This window comes from Callionymus lyra, chromosome 3 (assembly GCF_982586985.1).
Source record: "Callionymus lyra chromosome 3, fCalLyr1.hap1.1, whole genome shotgun sequence".
NCBI classification, from domain to species: domain Eukaryota; kingdom Metazoa; phylum Chordata; class Actinopteri; order Syngnathiformes; family Callionymidae; genus Callionymus; species Callionymus lyra.
Window position 1 is genome coordinate 22,073,901 of NC_141820.1, and position 20,364 is coordinate 22,094,264.

Genomic DNA, 20,364 nt, shown 5'->3' on the forward strand with positions numbered 1-20,364 from the left:
CAGTGAGTGAAAATACAGACGCACAACTTTTCTCCAGGCTCTCAGGGTCCGACGCCGTAAACAAAACAAAACGTTAAACTATCACACACCGGGCTTCATGACTATAGCCGTTAACTGTAACGGGTTGAGAAGAACTATTACGATATACAAATAAAGTTTTTATGACGGTTACAAAATGGTTAATCGGGGCTAACACAAAAACTAAATTTCATAGTGGAGAGGAGAATTACTCAAGTTGTGTCAATGTAATAATTACTTATAATAAAGAAATACAAATACGACCAGGAGTTTGACTGTATCCTCTCATCCTCAGTCATCTCCGTGGTATTGCGAGAGAATGTTTTTCCTTTAGCTAAAGGACTGCTGCCATCTACTGAACTGAAGTTAAATTTCTACACAAAAATTAACAAACGCTGTGAATATTTGCATGATGATTGTATATCGAAAATAAAATTGAATCCTTTTACTTTAAACACACTTTTATTGAAAGCCACCAAAAATAAATTGATATAGTGCTGTCAAATATTGATGCAGTATCACAGAAACACATATTTCAATGTATTTTCTTATCAATAACACCTCTCATTATTGTAATTTTCTATTTTATGGAGTATTAAATTATATATTTTATACCAAAAATGCGAAACAATCCCGACCAAAAGTTAAAAAATCTAGCAGGAGTTCAGTTATCGGCCAACGATGTGGCTCGATTTTATCTCCAGAGCAGTCGGTTAAGATGACTCAAGGTTTTTTGGGGGCAGCTGTAAGAAGAGTGGAGGTCAGACCAGACCGAGAGATAGTCTTATCAATGTAGTCTGGGAACACTCTGGGGATCTGAAGTATATGGTCGCTCCGTTGAGAGAGGGTTAGTAAAAATATTGCCAAAGACAAAACATGGTAGAACTCACAAGGCTAAAGAGAAATCAAACATAAAACGTTCATCAATGTGGGTTTTACGAGATTAAAGTGGGAGACACTGAAGTGTAGGAGGTATGTGGTCACGATTTAGTGTCCAGACTGAAACTCTACAGACTACAGTCCGCATTCCAAACCTCCTCTGGAAAAACTTGGGCTCTGATTAACAACAGGGAAAAACTTTTAATGCGGTTTTGTGGGTGTTCAATTGTTCGGGGGGGGGTGAAAATCTGGATACAATCTAGATTGAAAAGAATCCCTAGAACAAATGCTCAGGCTGGAGCTTAATAATCACGGACCACACAGGAGAGGAAACACACAAATAAACTTGCCCAGCGCCGCGGAAACTCCATGCTATTCCTGATTAACCTTTGAGTAGGTGTGTGTCCTGAGATTTGTGATTGAACGGATGCTACAGAAAACTGGAGCTGCTTCAGTTTGTAAAGCAGAATTGGATACATTACATGAAGTGGCCAATCTCAATTTTGTAAGGACTTTTTTATAATAAAATCTTAAATTAAAGTCTTTCCTGCTTTCCCCAACTACTCCTAGTGGGTCTAGATAAATAATAAAAACATATCAAAGTAGACCTCGAGATAATTCAAGCAATTACAACTCAATAGTAAAAACAATAAAATCAATCATTTAAAAAAACAATCATGCAGATCTTTGCTAAAGAAGCCAAGTATGCTCTCAACACAGATTGATTTGACTCGTGAAAAAAAAAAAGTGCAAAACCCTAATATTACAAGACCATCATTGACCAAAAGAGACTTCAGCTACAACAGTCGTACAGAGATGTGAGGAATCAGCGAAAACCTTGCAGTCCGTAATCCGGGTCACCACCAAAATCTAGTCAATCCATCCTGAAATGTTAATATATCCATTGATAACAGTTTTAAGTACAGCGTCAATCTATCATTAACATGGCTCCATCTTCATTGATGACATTAAGAAATTAAGACTAAAACACATTTTGTCTTTTTTTGGACGACGGATGTCGTCTTGATATCGCCTCCACAAACCATCAAGATCAGTAATCCGGGCAGCATTTTCACCAGGATTGTTTTCACAAGCAGGGGGGTGGGGCAGATTAAGAACACTTGGCAGCACCATTTCCTGCATTTTGAGGAAGGGATTTGGTAAAAGCCACTGTAAGGATATGAAAACTTCACTGTAATCGATCATCTAGATTTTACACACATTTCAAATAATCACTTAAACAACTGATTATCTTTCATATCAAGTAATCATTGCCTCCCTTGAGAATCCACTTGCTCAGCTATTCTTCAGGTCAAGTTGACACTCACACTGAGAAAGACAAAACCATCTGTAGATGATGCCAGCAAGTCTGGTTGCAACAAGGACTAGGACAGATATCTGCGTAAGTCAACTGAAAAAAAAAACAGATTCTCTCTAGAAGACATAAATTGCTGTAAAATTCTACAACCAACACGTGATACGGCCATCTTAGAAGACAAGTGTTGTATATCTGACCAACATACATGCACAAATGACTAGAGGCGTTTACCTGAATATTCATACTACAAAAGATCTTCCATTTTGTGAGAACTTTGCGCTCGGCACTCGAAGGCGTCTCTGCGATAGATCTCTGCTTTTCCAAGGCCCATGATCACGTAAATTGTGTCTCTGACTTTTGCACATTTCACTAAATGAGCATTTTCTCTTAAACTCATGTGTCTGTGTCCCTGGGGAAGGGTCGGTTCATCGGACTAACAACTTGGTGCCATGACCCTTGGCGTGGATTGGTGGTTTGAAGGCCCATTTGATTTTGGGACGAACTTTGAGCCGATTGTTAACGGAGTTAAGAAGATCAAAGAAAGATTACACAATCAGCTCACGGTAACATCACAGGCCTCTTGGCTGAAACACCTAAATCTATCTGCGTTAGGTTGGATGCAAAAGTATTGCCACACCTGTCTGTTATTCTCTGTGGTCCCGGTTTATGGATTCCTAAATCTTCCAGAAGTTCCCTGGCAAATAACTTCAACGTATTCGAAAAGAGCTGAACGACCCATCCAGGAGAGATTATACAACCTCCTTATGAGACCATTTTTGGTCGACATAATACATATTTGCGGACTCATTCCATCCGTGTCATTTGTTTAATAACATCCGCGCCCCTGCTGACTGGGTTTTATTTAGCTCGATGGTAGAGGAATTCGCCGCTACGTTGTTATTCCGGCCACACGGCTCGTATCCGTCAGCGCCGCCGCGGTGACTGAATATTAAATCCCAACACAAAAGGGATTTATATTATGCGGCTTCTTCTTAAAACCAAACCCTAAATAGCAGCCGTCAATAACAGTAAATCACAAACAAAACCTATCTTGACCTCATCCAATTTATCTCCCCCGCCGTCGACACGAACGCAAACCGTTTTCCGCGACATCTCTAATCCCCTGAGCGACACAAAGCCAAACAGGAAGTTGCTGATTGCCACTTTCTAATGTTCACGCTTCATTTGTAATCAGTGGCGTGTGGATGATTACCCGCCGTCTATTAGCCCGGCCATGATGATTGCATGGCAAAGACAGGGGAGGGAGTTTTGGTGTCATTTGGGTAGATGAGACGGAAAACACTCCAGAAAACTTTTATGAAGATTATGGGAGATCGGAATGACTACGGAAGGGCAGAGTCATATCTGCAGGCAAAGCCGACTATGAAATTGGTTGTGACTCGTCTGATGGTCGACTAGGTCGAGTCGTTGTGATCGTCTTAAACGCCTAAAATATTACAGAGAGATTGAGGTACTTGGCTTAAAATGAAAAATAGAATTACACGTCAACATAGAATGTCTGCCTTTACCTTAGGGATATGTTGCAGTCATTTTTTTTTCCACTATACTGCATCGATATTTGTCAGCAGTGAATCGATTCTTGTCGTACAAAACAATCGATTTTGTATGATTGTATTGTACTTTTATTTATTTATTTATTATTATTTTATTGTACTTTTATTTATTTATTATTTATTGTATTGTACTTTATTTATCTATTGATTGTATTGTTCTTTTATTTATTACAATTCAATTTACATTAAAAAAAATAAATAAAACAAATATTTACAATAAGTTGGAAATATTTGTGCAAGGCTAAACTTCTCCTGATGGAATCCCGCGAGATGACTGAGGACAGGAGGATACAATCAACTCGAGCAGCTTTTAAAGCTGATGTTTGGCCATATTTTGGTTTCGAAAAACAAATGAAAGCAGTTACAACTTCATTAATAGTTATTTGGTCTGCAAGATCGGATTCAAGTACTTGGACAATACTACAAATATATGCTTGTTACTGCAATCGATCCCACAATATATTGCGTCGCTGCCGCTGTATCTTTATACGCATCGTATGGCCAGATTCTAGCTCTATGTTACCTCATCACGAAGTGTAAAATCCATTAACTCAGTGAGCAACGATACGTTTTTCTAGCACCGATTGTAAAAGAATATATTGGTCAGAACTTACAATTACCAGCAGGAAGATAAAGTTATCGTACATAAGAATATCAGCTTAAACACAAAAGTCGATCAAGTGACAGAGCTCAACACAAAAGCTGAATCAAGACACCACCAGCTTACTGATCAAAATTGACTTCAACTGTAATGAAAACGGTCGTAAAACATAAAAAGTCAAAAGGTAGACAAGTTATAAAACTTTCTTAAACAGTCATGATCTACATTTAAGTTGTTAAAAACAGTTTAACTATAAGAATGATCTTGTCTCGCTCTCTTAAACGAAGTGAAAATGGAGTGTCAAGTGTCATGTTTGACAGCAGGTATGCCATGAAGGCATAACAAAAAAAAAGTTAAATAATGCGACTCAGTCAATGTCTCTCAAGGACAGTCAAAAATAATGTCAGCGACGTCAGACTGCATGAGAGTTGTGGAGAGAGTGTGAGATGCACACTCAAGATATCTTTACACCTCTCCAGTTTAACACAGGATTGTCGCCTCAGCGAGGATTCACAAGTGTCAGTGAGATGCCGGGGAAGAGGACGACAGCGAGCGCCGCACAAACATGCAGGATTATCTAAACACACAGCTCTCGCTCTCTCATTTGCCGTCGTTACTTCCTGCCGAACCGACCGACCGAAGCTTGGCTCTGGAGGCTACTCCTCTGAAATTGGCAGCTTTTTCAAAAAAAAGGAGCGATGAATGTTAAAAATGGATTGAGGAACAGCAATGTCATGCCGGGTCCGTTTATTCTCCTTAAAAATCGTCATGTTGCAAATGCAGTAACTGCTGGCAAACGGCGGCAGAATCTCTTAGAGCAATTTGCTGAAGAGGGGAAAAGCTGCATCAGACAACCACATTTATTTAATTGTTTGAATGGGAAATGCTGGCAAACACACTTTTAAAGCAAGTACGCTCTAAATCTGCAGCGAAGGAGGGGAATGACAACGCCGGAGACTCCTCGCTTCCCTCCGTCAAGCAGGAGTGTAGAGGAGTGAAAGCTTCCTCGAGGAAATGCTTTTAATTGGAGCCCACACACATCCCCGAACCCATAATTACAGAGGTGAACGACCTTTAAATCTTTTACTGGTCCTGGTTTACGTTCTTTTTTCTTTTTTTTTTCCCCTTAAGTACGCTCGCACCGATGAAATGCACATGGAGCGCCAAGATGTTGGACTGGTTATCAAGAGAAAACTGTTTGAAGACGTGAGAATGACTTTCAAGACATTCAGGAACTAGAAAGTCGTCTTGAATTAAGGGATTACTGGAGATTTACCCATTAACATAACCCGTAACTCAGACTGGGAACCATTACAATGCTTCACAAACACAGAAGTCATTCAGAAGTAGAGGTGCACGCCAATAGAACAGGTCAAAGCTAATCATTTATGTTACACATATTTATTTATTTTTACATAAGGGGTTCTTTTCAATACCAGAAGGACCTGCTGCCTCTATTTTAGTAGTTTATACTTTTGATTGTGCATTATTTTGCGGTTTGTTATTCATTTATTGTATCTTATCAGTTTACATTAACATATTTGCTTTCATTTGCAAAACATTATATACAAATTCATCAAATTAAGTCATAGAACCTTTGGAAACTGATGGGACCTGCACTCCGTCCTCAACGAGGAGACCAAAAAAAAAAAATCTTTTATCCTTCAGGGTTAAAGATAATAAAAATCCCACGACATTACATTTTTGCCAAATATAAAACATTATTGGACAAAACCTTCGTTCTGGTTCTGTGGCACAGCTGTTTACAAAAACAAGTGCTACTCATAATGAACATTTTTCTTCTGCTGCCTTTTCTAGTCATTTTCTTCAGCGAGACAAATTTGCGAACATCATGGGAATCTTGCAAAATAAATACAAAAACATGTATAGCAACGTCTTAAAGGAAAAATAACAATTTCAAAAAGTCCTCAGAGTTTTTTTTCCTTTTTGGCGAGTACTAGTTTGTGGCATAACCCAGTACATCTCGTGTCATGGCTACTATTTATGAGTAAACAAATACAACTACACAATTGTATACTTGGTTGTTTGGTACAGGTTAGTGAAGTGTAATACTATCAGTGCTATCTAAGACCACTGCAATATCTAATGATTGTAAATCAAATTCATAAACAAACAATTGGTAATAATGCTTAGCAAAGTTAGAAAGCTATTGACTTCGAGATCTGATTTAGGGTTTTTTCTCTACCTGAAAGAATTGATAAATATTCAGCCGATCCTGCAAAGACAAAAATACACAGAAAGATATGCATGTCATGAAATTGAGTTTGCGTATCAATTGGCTTTGCAGTGATTTACAAGCACTAAACATATGTTATTAAAGATCCATGGTTTTTCTGTTGCTTCAGTGATTAATTGGATTAATTTAGTCAAGAAGTTATTCATAATTTCAACAATTATTGCTAAAGTTTTCACCCATCCAACATGTGTTTTTATATATATTCAGCACGTCATGGCCTCATTAAACGATCCCTCCATCTTCATCGTGTGCAGATCTGCAGTACGACCGTCATGACCCTGAGTTATCAATGGGGGTGTATGGAAAAAAAAAAAGCGCTGTAGCAAAATAGCTCCCCATTCAAGCAAAGAAAATATCCATCTTCATTTGTGTGTGTGTGAGAGATAGAAGAAGCGAGTGTGTGTATGCATCAGTCATCTTGATGAAGTAAAGAGCGTCGTGGGAGAAATAAATGACAACTGATGGTTTGGCGGCCCGCGAGTCATTGTCCTCCAGAGAATTTCACGAGAATGTGGTAAAACTGACTTGTAAATTGTTCCATCAGCGGCACAATGTGATCTGATGTGATGCGTCTTTTCTTTATACCCTCCCGTCAGACGCTTGCTTTTTTCTCGGTAATGTGAAAATGGGGGGAAAAAAAAGGGAAAAGACAGAATTAATTTGTAAGATGTCTATCGCGCTAAAAATCACTTTACAGATTCATGATCTTTAAAAATAATCATCATCGTAACAGAGTTTGTTAAAAGGTCAATTGTAGATAAATGACTTATTAAAACATAAATAGCAGGTGATTAAGAGATAATTAAGACCAATAAATGATCATTTTTAAATCATGGGTTCCTGTAATTGTCAAGATCTTAACGCCGTAAAAAAGAAAGTTCATATTCAAATATACCGCAAAAAAATCTGCAGTTACAGAATGTGACATAGTACCAGTTATTTATTCAAAGAAACATGGCGCAAAAGGTGTGGAAACCAAAGGAAAAACAGCCTTTTCTTAGCACCACGCTTGAGAATATTATTTTTGCTTCTTCCATGTCACACAGTAAAGAACAAGAGCATACACTTTTCCCCCAGTGGCATCTTGCAGGATAGGATTACACAAGAGTTGCAAGTTTCGAGGCGCACGACCTTGAAGTCAAAAACACATTGAAAAAGTTTAAAACTTGTCAAAAATCTTGGTAAAAATAAATGTTTTAACCAAAACATCAAATGAAAACCCAGTTATTGACAAACATGTTGCACTTTAATCCTTCAAAAAAGGTCAGAATGAAGGATCATATCTTTCTAAGCTGAAAAAGGGAAAGATATCCACCATTCCGAGCAAAACAAGCCCGACGTGTATACAAACTTCAACGTATTTACTCAAAACAAACCTCCTCGCTAATGGCGTGCATGTGAAAGGACAGATGGCCGGTTGATTACGTCCAACTTAGTTTTACTGGAGCCGAAAACGAGCAACTGCGTTGTTCCTGCATGAGCAAATGCATGAATGCATCAGCAGGGTGGCTGTCAGAAAAGCTTCAGCAGATCTTGCGTTGGTGTTGACGTCCATTCAAACAAGAGGAAGGAGAATAGAATAAGGCTGAATAGATTTATATTCATCTGAAGCGGTCACAATGAAGGCGGAAACAGAATGTGCTTTTAATCATTGTGATTAAAAGAAGGTTTACGACCAGTGACGCATTTGACACAAGGGTTAGTTTATATATTTTTTTTAAGTCATCATGCTGTGTTTAAAATCATATATGCAAGAGTATCATGAAAAATAACTCTTTGGAAACTCAAGAAAACATGAAATTATTTGTGTCGTTCACCACAATTCAGGTGCCAATCGACATTCAGCAGTTGTGTGACTATGAAACACACACACACACACACACACACACACACACACACAAGCACACACTCAGCAGAACCAAACACTCTCGACCGACAACTAATGTCATAGCGTCTCTTCAAGCTCCTCTGCGTCTCTCCTGGGGACTCAAATTAGGAAATAGACACATCAGTTTTTGAAGTTTAAGTGAGCGCAATAATTACCTCCACAGCTTCTGTTGTTGTTTGCTTGAGAATTAAGCAATATTTAGTTTTTTTTTTTTAATATGGAATAAAAGGTTTCTCTTTTCTAATGGGATGAAAAAGAAATATAAGCAACATAAAGTGATGGCAACAGAACCATTGAAAAATACGCCAAAGGCCTGGACTGACTTCATGTTGACTTTTAAATAAACATTTTTTGTTTGGACAAGTAGCGATGGACTACTTCTTACGTTCCACTAGGGATCATAGAGACCTCAGGGGACCAGTAAAGCTTCGGTGAGGGGCGTGCTGCCATTAAAGTTTTGAAAAAAAGGCATTTTCTTTTCAAACGTGATAGTTATCATCTAGTTTATGCTTTGCCGATTTGTTATATACACTAGTTTAGTTGAAGACTGTGTTCCATCATTCCATCCCTTTTTCTTCTGCTTGTTCAAGGTCAGGTCTCGATGGCAGCAGTCCAGTATCGAGATCCCAGCTCTTCTTATTTATAGTCTCCCCGGAAAAAGACAAGTTCCGAAGTTTTGTGGTTCCCTTTTCTGCAAGCAGGGGGCGATAATATTGTTTTGTATTGGTAAATCGTATTGATGTCCATGTTTCCTGATACGCATCGTATCCTCAGATTCTTGCCAATGCACACTTCTGGCCAGCATGAACAGTTTCCTCATCATTCCCGTGCACAGTTTCTTACATGTGCTCCTTTGATTATTAAAATTGTGCAACGCCGCAGACGGAACCACACGTTCACCAGACAGTGATGTGGGTCTCTTTGTAAACTGTTAATGTTTGGCCACAGAGATCCTGTCCAAGTTCACTGCAGCTAGTCTGCTTTTCATGTCCACTTCCTTCCGCTCGACTCGATACCATTAAATAACACACGACTTGTTTTGATTCCATTTTTAAAAGAAGCTTTTCTTCTTTATAATCTGTGGTTCACTTTTGTGGTCATTATCGCTGCTGCCCATGTTCAGTGTTTTTCAGAGCTAGGAAAATAAACAACAAAAAGGAAAACAACTTGATGAATAAAATAACTCAAATGAAAAACTTGCATAAGATTGAAATGTGAAAAAGGAGTTATTCATACTATATTTTTTAAGGGTAGCTATGATCTGTCAATTTAAATTCTTTGCAATAACTAATGAACATGGATTATTAAATTCATGGCAACAAATGGTGTTACCGATAGATTCAAGGAGCAACATAGTTATTGCGTTTTTGTTTTGGGGGTATTTTGCCACAAAGAAAAACCACCTCAAGGATAACATATGTTCTCTTTAAGAGAGATGGTTTACTTTACTCATAACCACCTTGTGATCACTGGATACATACATTATTTATTTGAAGGAAATGTTAGACTGTTTTTTATTTGTTATTTTATTTCTGTACACAAGTAGAGTTTTAGAGAGTGGATGTATCGATTTGTTAGTTTGCTTGTTTCACTTGCAGAACATACTGTGCCAAGTTAATTTGATTTATAGTTCCTCTATTTCCTTTCCCGGAACTTGACAATAACAACAAAATCAAGTTTTCAGTAACTGTTATCACAATAAACCTTGGAAATATCCAATCTGAGGCTCTAATTATCTATAAATATGTACATTTTTCTACATAAATAACCCAAATTTTAACACTAAATTCAGTTTTGTCACAATCTAAAAGTTCAAAAAAATGTTTCTGCAACACCTACGCACAGAAGTACGGTTTACACTCGCCTAAATGATACGACAGATGGAACTATGAAAGGACTAAAGGAAAAGTTGTGAAGCTTCTAAGACTCACAAAACTAAGCAAAAGTCCTCATTAAAACTTAAAAGACAAGGGAAACAAAATGTTTAAATTACCACATATACAATCAAATTCTGGCACAAATACATAATAAAACCTCACTTCCACTTAAACCTCTTGACAAATTATTCTTCAAATTATGCGGCATTCAAGTTCAATCCCTCACAGAACAACGCAAAAAAGAGGTTCAAAAAAAAGACTAAGTTGGCAGCAGCCGCACAGAAACTTGTTTTCCTTCAAGAAGCTTTCACGTAATTGAAGTAAAATAGGACAGAATGAGGCTGCAAGAACTTCAGAAACAACACTTCTCACCGAAACTGTTGAGCTAGATGAAACAAACCTGGCGAGGAGTGATATTCAAAATAAATGATGGTGCTTTTCTTGTGCTCATTGTCAGCCGGGATTGGCTCAGAAAGAGATACGGGATGAATGTATTGAGAGGTTCAGTCATAAACATACTTCCATTATGAGAACAACTAATGCCGGCGTGAAAACAAATTATTATTTTTACTTCAACAATATCAGTCTCTTCTCCTGTTGACTCGCAAGTCTGTAGTTGTTTTCAAATCTTCTGCTCGTTCAAAAACGCGGGGGTGTTGTGATGTCTGGGAGCGTCTCTGCTGGCCAAATTCAACTGTACATGTTTTAATTTTTATCAATTGATTAAAAAGAAGAAGCGGAAAAGTGAATAACTCGTATCTCTTGAGGATTTCTTCGTGTCTGACAGAAGCTATGGTTGGTTAAAGATGCCAATTTTGGAACTGAAGACTTGTTTCAATCATGCAATCAATGTCAAACTGAAAAAAGTAAAAAATGTGGCAATAAATAACATTAATAATTTAAATATTCACTAGCAAAATGGTAACCGTATGTAACTAAATATATGTAACTAATATTTGATAAAAACCAAGTCCTGCAATCACTGCAGGTGTAAGAAAATATGTATACACCTGCATATTGCAATAGTTTTCATGATGATATGTGTAATAAATAAAAGATTCAAATTTTTTATTTGAACTAAACATGCATTTAAAGGATTTGTTCATTTTTGTGTTGCTATGAAACTTCCAGCCAGTAGATGGTAGCCGTTATAACGTCCTCCACCACTAAAGGAACAATGGAATGTTGCGATGACTGAGGACAAGAGGATACAGTCGACTGCAGCATCTTTTAAAGCTGATGTTTTATGATATTTTTGGATTTCAAAACAATTCAAGCCGTAACAACTTTGTCACGAGTCATGTGGTCTGTAAATTCTGCAACACCAGAGTCAAGTAGTCGACAATACTACAAATATATGCTTGTTCTCTTTGAAGTTTCCTCAATATAATGCCATTAAATAACACACAACTTGTTTAATTTTGTTTTGCTTTCAACAAGCTTGACAGTTCAAGTACAAACAAATTGTTGTTATTTAAAAGTGCAAGTGCAACACATAGTGCAGATTAATTTTTAAGCATTGAACCGTTTAACTTTAAAAATAAATTCTACATCCATTAAACCAGCTTTAGGCAGAATACAAAACAACAGACTTCCACCAAGAGGCTCAATTAATACGACTTGTAAAACAGAGTAAACTAATTAAAAAATAGTTAACTTAGTTGCCAAACTGTTGTCACCAGTGACATTCTGATCGAGGCGTTACCTAGTTTTATAATTGACAAGTATGTCAAAGTTGTAGCAACGCAATACAACTTCCAACGAATAATGACTCATGATGCAAAAGTTTCATTAAAGATGTTTTATGGCCCTTTTGGCAAGTTTAGGACGGGACAAGCGCCTGAGCAACAGTGGTCTGAAATCCTCAGAACTGAATTAAGTAAATACCACTTTCCAGTGGTACCGTAAGGTGTTCCTTGGCCTTATAATACATTTTTAAGCAGTAAAAATCAAAAGATTCCAAGTTATTTTGTACACAAAAGCTGACAAAAAAAGAGTTGGAAGCTTGAAAATGAATAAATAAATTCTTCAAATGTGAGATTGTTTCTTGCCAAATTGTGATTAAGCATTACAAATACTATTCAATGAATATTTAAAGGTTTTATTTGGAACAATTATAATTATAATAATATTACATTTAGAACTTTTTTGTTACTGAAGATGAATAAACTACTTTTCCTCACAATTTCTTATTTTAATTCTAAATGTGTTTCTCTCGATGAGTTCAGTGTATTTTAAAAAGGACAGTGCAGTTACATTAAAAAGATGGCGTGAATTTCTAAACTGCTGTGTCGACACTCGTTTCAAGCGTCATTGTTAAGTCGTGGTAAGATGTAAAGCTGTAGCTTAAACTGTGAACATTCAGGAGACTTGACGCCCGCTGCCTCTTTGACCTCTGACCCCTGACTACAAGCGTTTTCCGGTGTTTAATCACCACGACGAGACGATACCAGACAACGAGGCCGAGTGTTTTTTTTGCCGCCTCTCACGCTCTCGCCATGCGCCGGTCTTGCTTCACGGGCTCAAGAGAACTTGTTTGCTCCGAGTGTAAGTGGACAAACAACAAAAAACCGTCGCCGTGGCCGTGAGCCATCCCGACGAATCCGACAGGTAAGTGCCGACTTCATCGGCGGTCGCCGCAGACGGTTTGCTTATTTGAATCACAAACATGGAGGTCTCTGACTGCCATCGACCTGGAGGCTCATCAGCATAAGCGAGCAGAGAAAAACAAACATGTGACAGTAGCAGGCCGACTCGGCAGCATTCCACGCAAACAGGTTCTTTTATAGCACGAGCCATTCATGCTACTGTAACTCCCCGCCGTTTCTCAACCAGATTCCTGGTGTAGCAACACTAAACATTCCTGTGACGCCGAAACCGTTTTTTTTTCTGCTGTTGTGGGTGAAGAGATTCATGACACAAGATTACTCATTTTACTACATCAACAGGAAATCTGGAAGGAAAACAAAAGCAACGCTGTGGAAATAAATACTTCATAAATGTGTTGTCGCCACAAATGGCTTCCTGGTAGGATGAGAAAACGAAAGAACAAACAAATGTGACACGACTCTAAGATAAAATAACCCAATACATCATTCAGGAAGTCCAGAAAGTAGCGTAAACATTCTGAGACAGAAACAGAAACAAAAAACTTGAAATGGTTCCTCCAGTTTAAAAATATTTTTTAAGTAAGTAAGTAAGTAAGTAATGGTTATTTCCGGAGCGTCTTTCTAGACCAGGGTCACAAAGCGCTTTAACAATCACAAACAATACACAGTTAAAATATATGCTTAAAAGATCAAGACACACAGGAGTCCAAAAAAAATCAGGGAAAAGCCTGCACAGATTTGAATGTCTTAAGATCTGTGAATGATTTTACCCAGGGGAATCAAGTACAGCAAAAATAATAAAGGACCCAAAACAGAACCTTGAGGGACTCCACCCAACAGACCCGCCAATTCAGACCTTATTTGATTGGCAGATACACAGAAACTGTGCTCACGAGAACCACTGTAACACAGAGCCAGACAGTCCCACTTCATCATTCATTGTTAAGATATAGATGCACTAGGAGTTAGATTCTTCAAGATTTACTAGACTTTTTTTTATTATTTTTTGTATTAAAAACATTAACATTGAACTCGACAAATCATGAAGGTACTTAAATCAATGTAAAATCAATCAATCAATAAATTAATCTACTCTATATGTTTATAAAAAAGTTTGTCATTTCACTCGGCTCCATAATTTGCCTGATTTAGAAAAATATTTCCTACTGGGAATTCGCTGCCTTTTCTACCACGTTCAACACATAAGAGACGGACAAATGGTCATTGTAGTATTTTCTCATAGAAGTAGGCACTACAAAGGAGCTCTGAACACATGGTGGTTGTGTTTCACTTTGTACATGCATGTGATTGTCTAGGTCGGATCAATGGCTTGTGGATGGGCGGGGGGGTAATCAGGGTCTTCGCCACTGTTATATTGCATATTATTATTTTATTGTTTTATTCAACTTGTTGTGCTGATAGAGAAGACCGTTTTATTTGTGGAGATTGTTCTTACGTTCTTGTTTCACATGTGTTTAATGTCAATAAAATGATGAAATAATCCTACTTTAAATGTTTTCCTCAAACATCAAAATCGAAAGATATTTTTTAAACATATTGTTGTATATTTTTCAGGTATATCGCTCAATTCTACTGCAAAACAATAGAACTAAAGGAGAACCTTGGAGGGCAACTAAGACTAAAACGATGCCAACTACTTGTATCCATAATATCCCCCTTTTCAATCACTGATATCGACAACGAATGGACTCGAGCCACCAGTTGAAATGTTTTGTCCTCAGCACAACTATGAGTAGACATATTGAAAATGTTTCATGTCGTTCTTTGTTACTGCGTAAAAAACGGTTTCAAAAAATACATTTTTTGTAACTTTAATTACATTTTTCTTCCCATTAAATAGTTTATGTAAATCACAATTATTTTGATTTACTTTTGCGATATTCAACACAGATTTAACTGAGAATTAAACGTAAAATGAAATAAGTGTTCTTTACAGAACGACACTTGTTGATGACCTTAAACAGGATTAATTTAGTTTTAGTTCTTGTTATTTAACCATTTCTTCCAAAACTTTTCACCCTTTTTTTCGGATCGTCTAACACCTGCATTAGCGTGTCACGCTTCCATTCAACGAACACAATGGGTTTTGAGTTTTAAACTCGTGTAGAAAGAGACGCTGCTTCTAACCCCCACAGAGCGAACTCCACCATGTCCCACATACAGCGAGAGCAGCATCTCATCAGTCACCCGAGGATCGAGGTGTTACACTAAATATAGAGCTTATCAGAGCCTCATTCAAGATAGTGTGGGACGATGGTATTCCAAAAAGAGCAAACTACCTTACGAATACACACACGGAATTAAAAGCTTCTGCTGGGATTTATGCCGAAAGATTTTCAATATTTCAGAGCGTGGATCTGGACTGGTAATGACCGGCGTCTCCACACCGGACTAATGAGGAGAAGAAGTTACTCTGTTGTGGGTGGACTCGCTGGTCCTGAATAATCACAGGAAGATTTTAACTCCTAAAACTTCGCCACCACCGGTGAGTCGGTGAGCGGGGCCCAGGGTTGGCACTTGGTGTCGAATTCCAGGGGCTAAGAAGGTGACGGGGGGCGTTCTGGCGTCGGAAAGCCGGAGTCCATTGTCGAGAAGCCGAAACCACGAGAACAAAAGCGTGTATGATTCAGACCTCTTAGCCAATTTCATCCAATCACACACATCTGGACATTCTCCCACCTGTACCGAGCCCTATAATCATTTGATGTCTCGCCCGCTCTTGCTTTTCAATTTGCCGTTACAAGATTACAGCAGAGAAGCTTTTAGAGAGATCCACGGATGAAGTAGAAAAGAGGTGAAAACAGTCCAGGTGAGCACTTAAAGATGCATGCAACGATCCAACGAGGTGCTCTTGAGATGTGAACCTACTCTATACTTTGACCAGCCGACCTCTGCCAACGATTCGCTCTGGTGTCCACAGGTGGGTGTTTGGCCACATCTACTGAGGAGCTAAACCATGCGTTTCTGTCCACGTGTCCTTGTTCTTCATTAGATTTTTGCAGGTAATTATAACAACTTTTTCCTGTACAAGTAGTAAGTAAGTAAGTAAGTAAGTAATTTTTATTTGTATAGCGCTTTTCCAGACCAGGGTATCAAAACGGCTTAAACAATCAAAACAATATTCAATAAAGTATAAATTTTAAAGATCAAGATAAAACTGATAATACAACAGGAGTTCCAGAAAATCAAGGAAAAGCCTGAACAAATAAAAACGTCTTAAGATGTTTCTTGAAGGAGTCAGTAGATCCATCAAATACAGAGGGAGAGGAAGATCGTTCCAAAGCTTAGGAGCAACAGTCTGGAAGGATTTCTCTCTTCTGGTCCTGAAGCGTGTTCAGGAACCATCAGTAGATTCTGATCCACAGACCTCAGAGCCTGAGCTGGGGTGTAAGGCTGGATCTCATCACTGATGTAAGGAGGAGTCTGACCATGAATAGATCTGAAAGTAAGAACCAGAATTTTAAAGTTGATCCTCAAAGAAACTGGAAGCCAGTGAAGAGTTTTAAGGATCGGAGAAATGTGAGTTCTCCTACTTGAGCGGGTTAGAAACAAGGGTTAAAGACAAGGTCTCAAGGACAAAGAGGATAGTTGCACTAAATGTGTTCCGACACTACATGGTAGATTCTTGCCTTGGTCCAGCCAAGAATAGACTTTTAAAATGTCCAACTTCGGAGGAGAAATTCCAACTTTTCTTATTTGATCAGGACTAGATCTTCTCGACTAGGCCCATGTGTAACTTTTCGGTCCAACCAGTGCTCAAAACTTCAAACTTCTGTGTTGCTAATGGACCTGGTGGACGCTAAAAACATTTTTGTTTACCCTCTAATATAGCAATTAATTTAAATTTTTCAACATCACTTACAACACCTGACACATTTCTTCTTACATGTCTGTATTGTATGTACTGTATTGTCCTTCTGTATCCTTCTTGTTCTGTGTCTTTGTCAAGCGTCTTTGGGTACCCAGAAAAGTGCTATATAAAACCTATGTATTATTATTAGTAGAAGTAGTAGTGATTTCAAGCAGTTATTACAAAAATCCTTGTTACTATCTCAACATTACTTGTAATAGCGTAAAAACATAGCACTTTCATTTAGAAAAAATAACTTAAATATAGTTAAAACATTCTCAATGATAATTTAAACGTAGCTAATGTTCAAACTGAATCATTTTCTGGAGCTTATTCCCTTCATTGCATTTCAGGGGACTGTAGGTGATACCACTGTCTTTTTGATATACATGCGTTTTTTTCATTGGTCTAATTAGATTTACACATATCCAGGTGCGACGTAAACGCACCACTTGCAAAGAGCATCTGTGATTCTTCATTCAAAATTCTCATTGAAAGCGAGTCGATGCTTTCATTCCGTGCCCGGACTATAAATCAAGGTCCTTCTCATTAACTGGAAAATTGGGAGCCTATTGGTTCATAAAACTCACCGATTTATTTTACGGCGTTCCACTTGTAAACGCCGTAATTGATCGTCTGGGCCACCGGGGTGTTTAGAGCATCAGCGACACCTCTGGTCCAACTCAAAGGGGGGTTTTTTTTCCCCCAAAAGTTGAATTTGACATTCAAACGGTTCCACCAACCGCTGACCTCCCGCGTCAGAGCAGAGCGTCCACGCGGCAACGAGATGTGGCTTTAATAGTTTTACAGCCCGGGAATTTAAGGTGCAGCATGGAGTCGTTTCTAATCCATTAACCGACACCACGGGCGATTACCTCGGCGTCGTGTTCGGCGGCGAGCCGAGGCAGATGGCCGGCCGGTACTTTTTGAACATATTTCTGCGTCTACACGCGGTCACTTTGTTTGGATAACCTTTGGAGCGAAGCGACGAGCCGGGCTCGCATCTCATCAGGCGGCTGAGTGTTCAGATCAGTGATGTTTAACTGCCTCTGATCTCCTCACTCAGGGGTTATCATGAGGATTTACCTGATAACTGGTGAGGATTCGGGGGTGAGTCCACAGGTTGTTGTACAGAACCGGCTCGGCCCGATTCATGACTTAAGAGCTCTTAAATATCTAAAAATGTATGACAATGTTTCATTGTCATTGTTCACGAAGTTTTACCCTAAACTGTTTTGTAGTTTTTCCCAAAGACATGGACTTCTGACACTGATCCTGACTGTCTTCTACACAGGGGACTACAGCGGCCCCTGAAAATGTATTATGTATGAAGTTCCGATTCTTACGATTTTATGTAGGATTTTATGCACATTTGATCACATTTCTAAATGAAATAAATTAAAATAAATGTAAAAATCCAAATTTGAATAAATTTGAATATTATTTTGTTGTCCTTTTGTTTGTGCAATACCATGTAAAATTAGCACCAAACGCATTCATTCAAATTTTAAAAACAAGAAAATGTTTTAATGCTCACATTTTCTGGTTAATACAAAGAAAGAGTTTTAATCGTACGATGTAGGGGTGTTTAAAAATATCAACAAGGTAATGTTCTTTTCCACGATGCTGTATCGATATTTAACATTGTATCATTTTGTTTTTGTTCGAGTTTTTTTTGGCTCGCAAATAATACTTTGTGTTTTACAATAGTTTTTTAATGGGTTATAGTTCAATGAAGTTTGTGTAAAATAAAATTATTCTAATTTTTAAATCTACAATTCACATTCGAATATTCAGGTCATGTTTCGTTTTTGTGTTGAAATTAAACTTCCGGCCGCTAGATGCAAGCAGTTATTGTGTTATTTGCAGCTAAAGTAAAAATCCTGAGATAACTGAGGACTAGAGGATACAGTCAACTCCGGCAACTTTTAAAGCTAAAGTTTTGACATATTTTGATGTCAAAAGAAATGAAAAACAGTTACGAATAAGGTGCGAATTCTGCAACACCAGAGTCAAGTACTCGGATAATACTACAAATATGTCGTTGCAATATATATCGTATCATTGTCACTGTATCGTGATGTGTATCGTACCGTCAGACAAACTCAAGCCCTCACAGAAACCAACCTCTTAGGCAGGAAAATTCCTTAATATGGTTGGAATTAATTTACTATTTAATACAAAGTAAGATTTATGATAAAGTGTAAAAGTGTGTAAAAAGCACCAGTTGGGTTGAATGACCCACATGCCGGAGTCATGTTGGGAGAAGTAGGTCCAGTCTGGAGAACATTATTAAAGCCTTCACACATGCTCAACGGGATCAGGCTCAGGCTCCAGATGTTCCTCTCTGGTGCCAGCAGTCCAAGACTCTCGTGCCAGACTCCATTGAAATATGACCAGCGTTCAGCGTCTTCCACCAGCGACGGAACATGACGCGCAGAGACACTCGAACATTTTGGTTTAAGGTGGTTCTATGGAGTAGATGTTCGGTTCCGGATAGAAGGAAGTGTCTTTACTTGTGTGTGTGTGAGAGTGAGTGTGTTTGGGTTTAGAAACCAGTCTGTCTTCTATCCGGTCTGACTGAACCTCCACCGCTGCGTCCTGGGTGTTGTTTTTTTGAGTAAAACGCTTTTGTAAGACTTTTCAAGTTAAGAAAAATGTATTTATTTTCACACCGAACACACGAGCTCGTGTCCAAGTGTGACAGGAAGAGTGAGTTTCCAAACGACGCGCGGTTTTAAGGCGAGAATCCAAGAAGGAATTTTCGTTTTCGCGGAAAATCCAATGAAGTTTCGTGTGGCGTGTGACGCGTAAATCAAAGTGTAATAAATATATATTTTTAAATGTTTCTTACCTTGAAGTTTGCAGCTTTTAAAACAGCGTCGCTGTGGTTTTTACTTCAATATTCCTCAAAGATTTGTCCCAAATATATATATTTAAAAAAAAAACTCTGGTGTCGTTTAAAAAAGTTCCCAAATTTTACATCCTGGTGTGAAGAAGCTGCTGGACGAGAAGAAAAAGAAGTTCAGCTCGAGAACATTCTTCCCACAGAAACAAGTCCAAGTCTCGGGTCTCGTGGGTTCTTCTCACGCCAGGAAGACCAGGTGCGTCTGCGGCGGCTTCACGTCCGGACTCTCTTCAGGTAAAACACGTTGACGCAGACGTCAGGAGCAGCTTCACGTGGAACCGGTGAGAGTCTGTCGGTGAAGGTTTGTCCTCCTTCTTCTTCTTCTCCTCCACCTCCTCTTTCTCTTTCTCCCACTTCTCAACTCCCAGCGCCTGCGAGCCTGCGACTCCGACAAGTTGGCTCGCGTGTGTCGCGCACTCGGACGGAAGTGGAGGAAGCGCTTTCAAAATAAATCGTCAAACTATTCATGAGTTTAATCAATATAACCCATCAGACCACAGTGTATTTAATGGTTGTTACCCAGATAAAAACTGAGTACATGTTAAATGTAACCAAACCTGTGTA

General features: G+C 38.5%; 1 protein-coding gene across 1 annotated transcript in view; it reads right to left on the reverse strand.

Annotated features, from left to right (window-relative positions):
• Positions 1 to 20,162, reverse strand: part of plxnb2a.1 (plexin b2a, tandem duplicate 1) — a 152,232-nt gene extending 132,070 nt beyond the window's left edge. Inside the window, exon 1 of the mRNA XM_087787043.1 lies at positions 19,747 to 20,162. The gene's annotated coding sequence lies outside the window, so the exon portion shown is untranslated. The remainder of the gene's footprint in view (positions 1 to 19,746) is intronic.
• Positions 20,163 to 20,364: the final 202 nt, after the last annotated feature.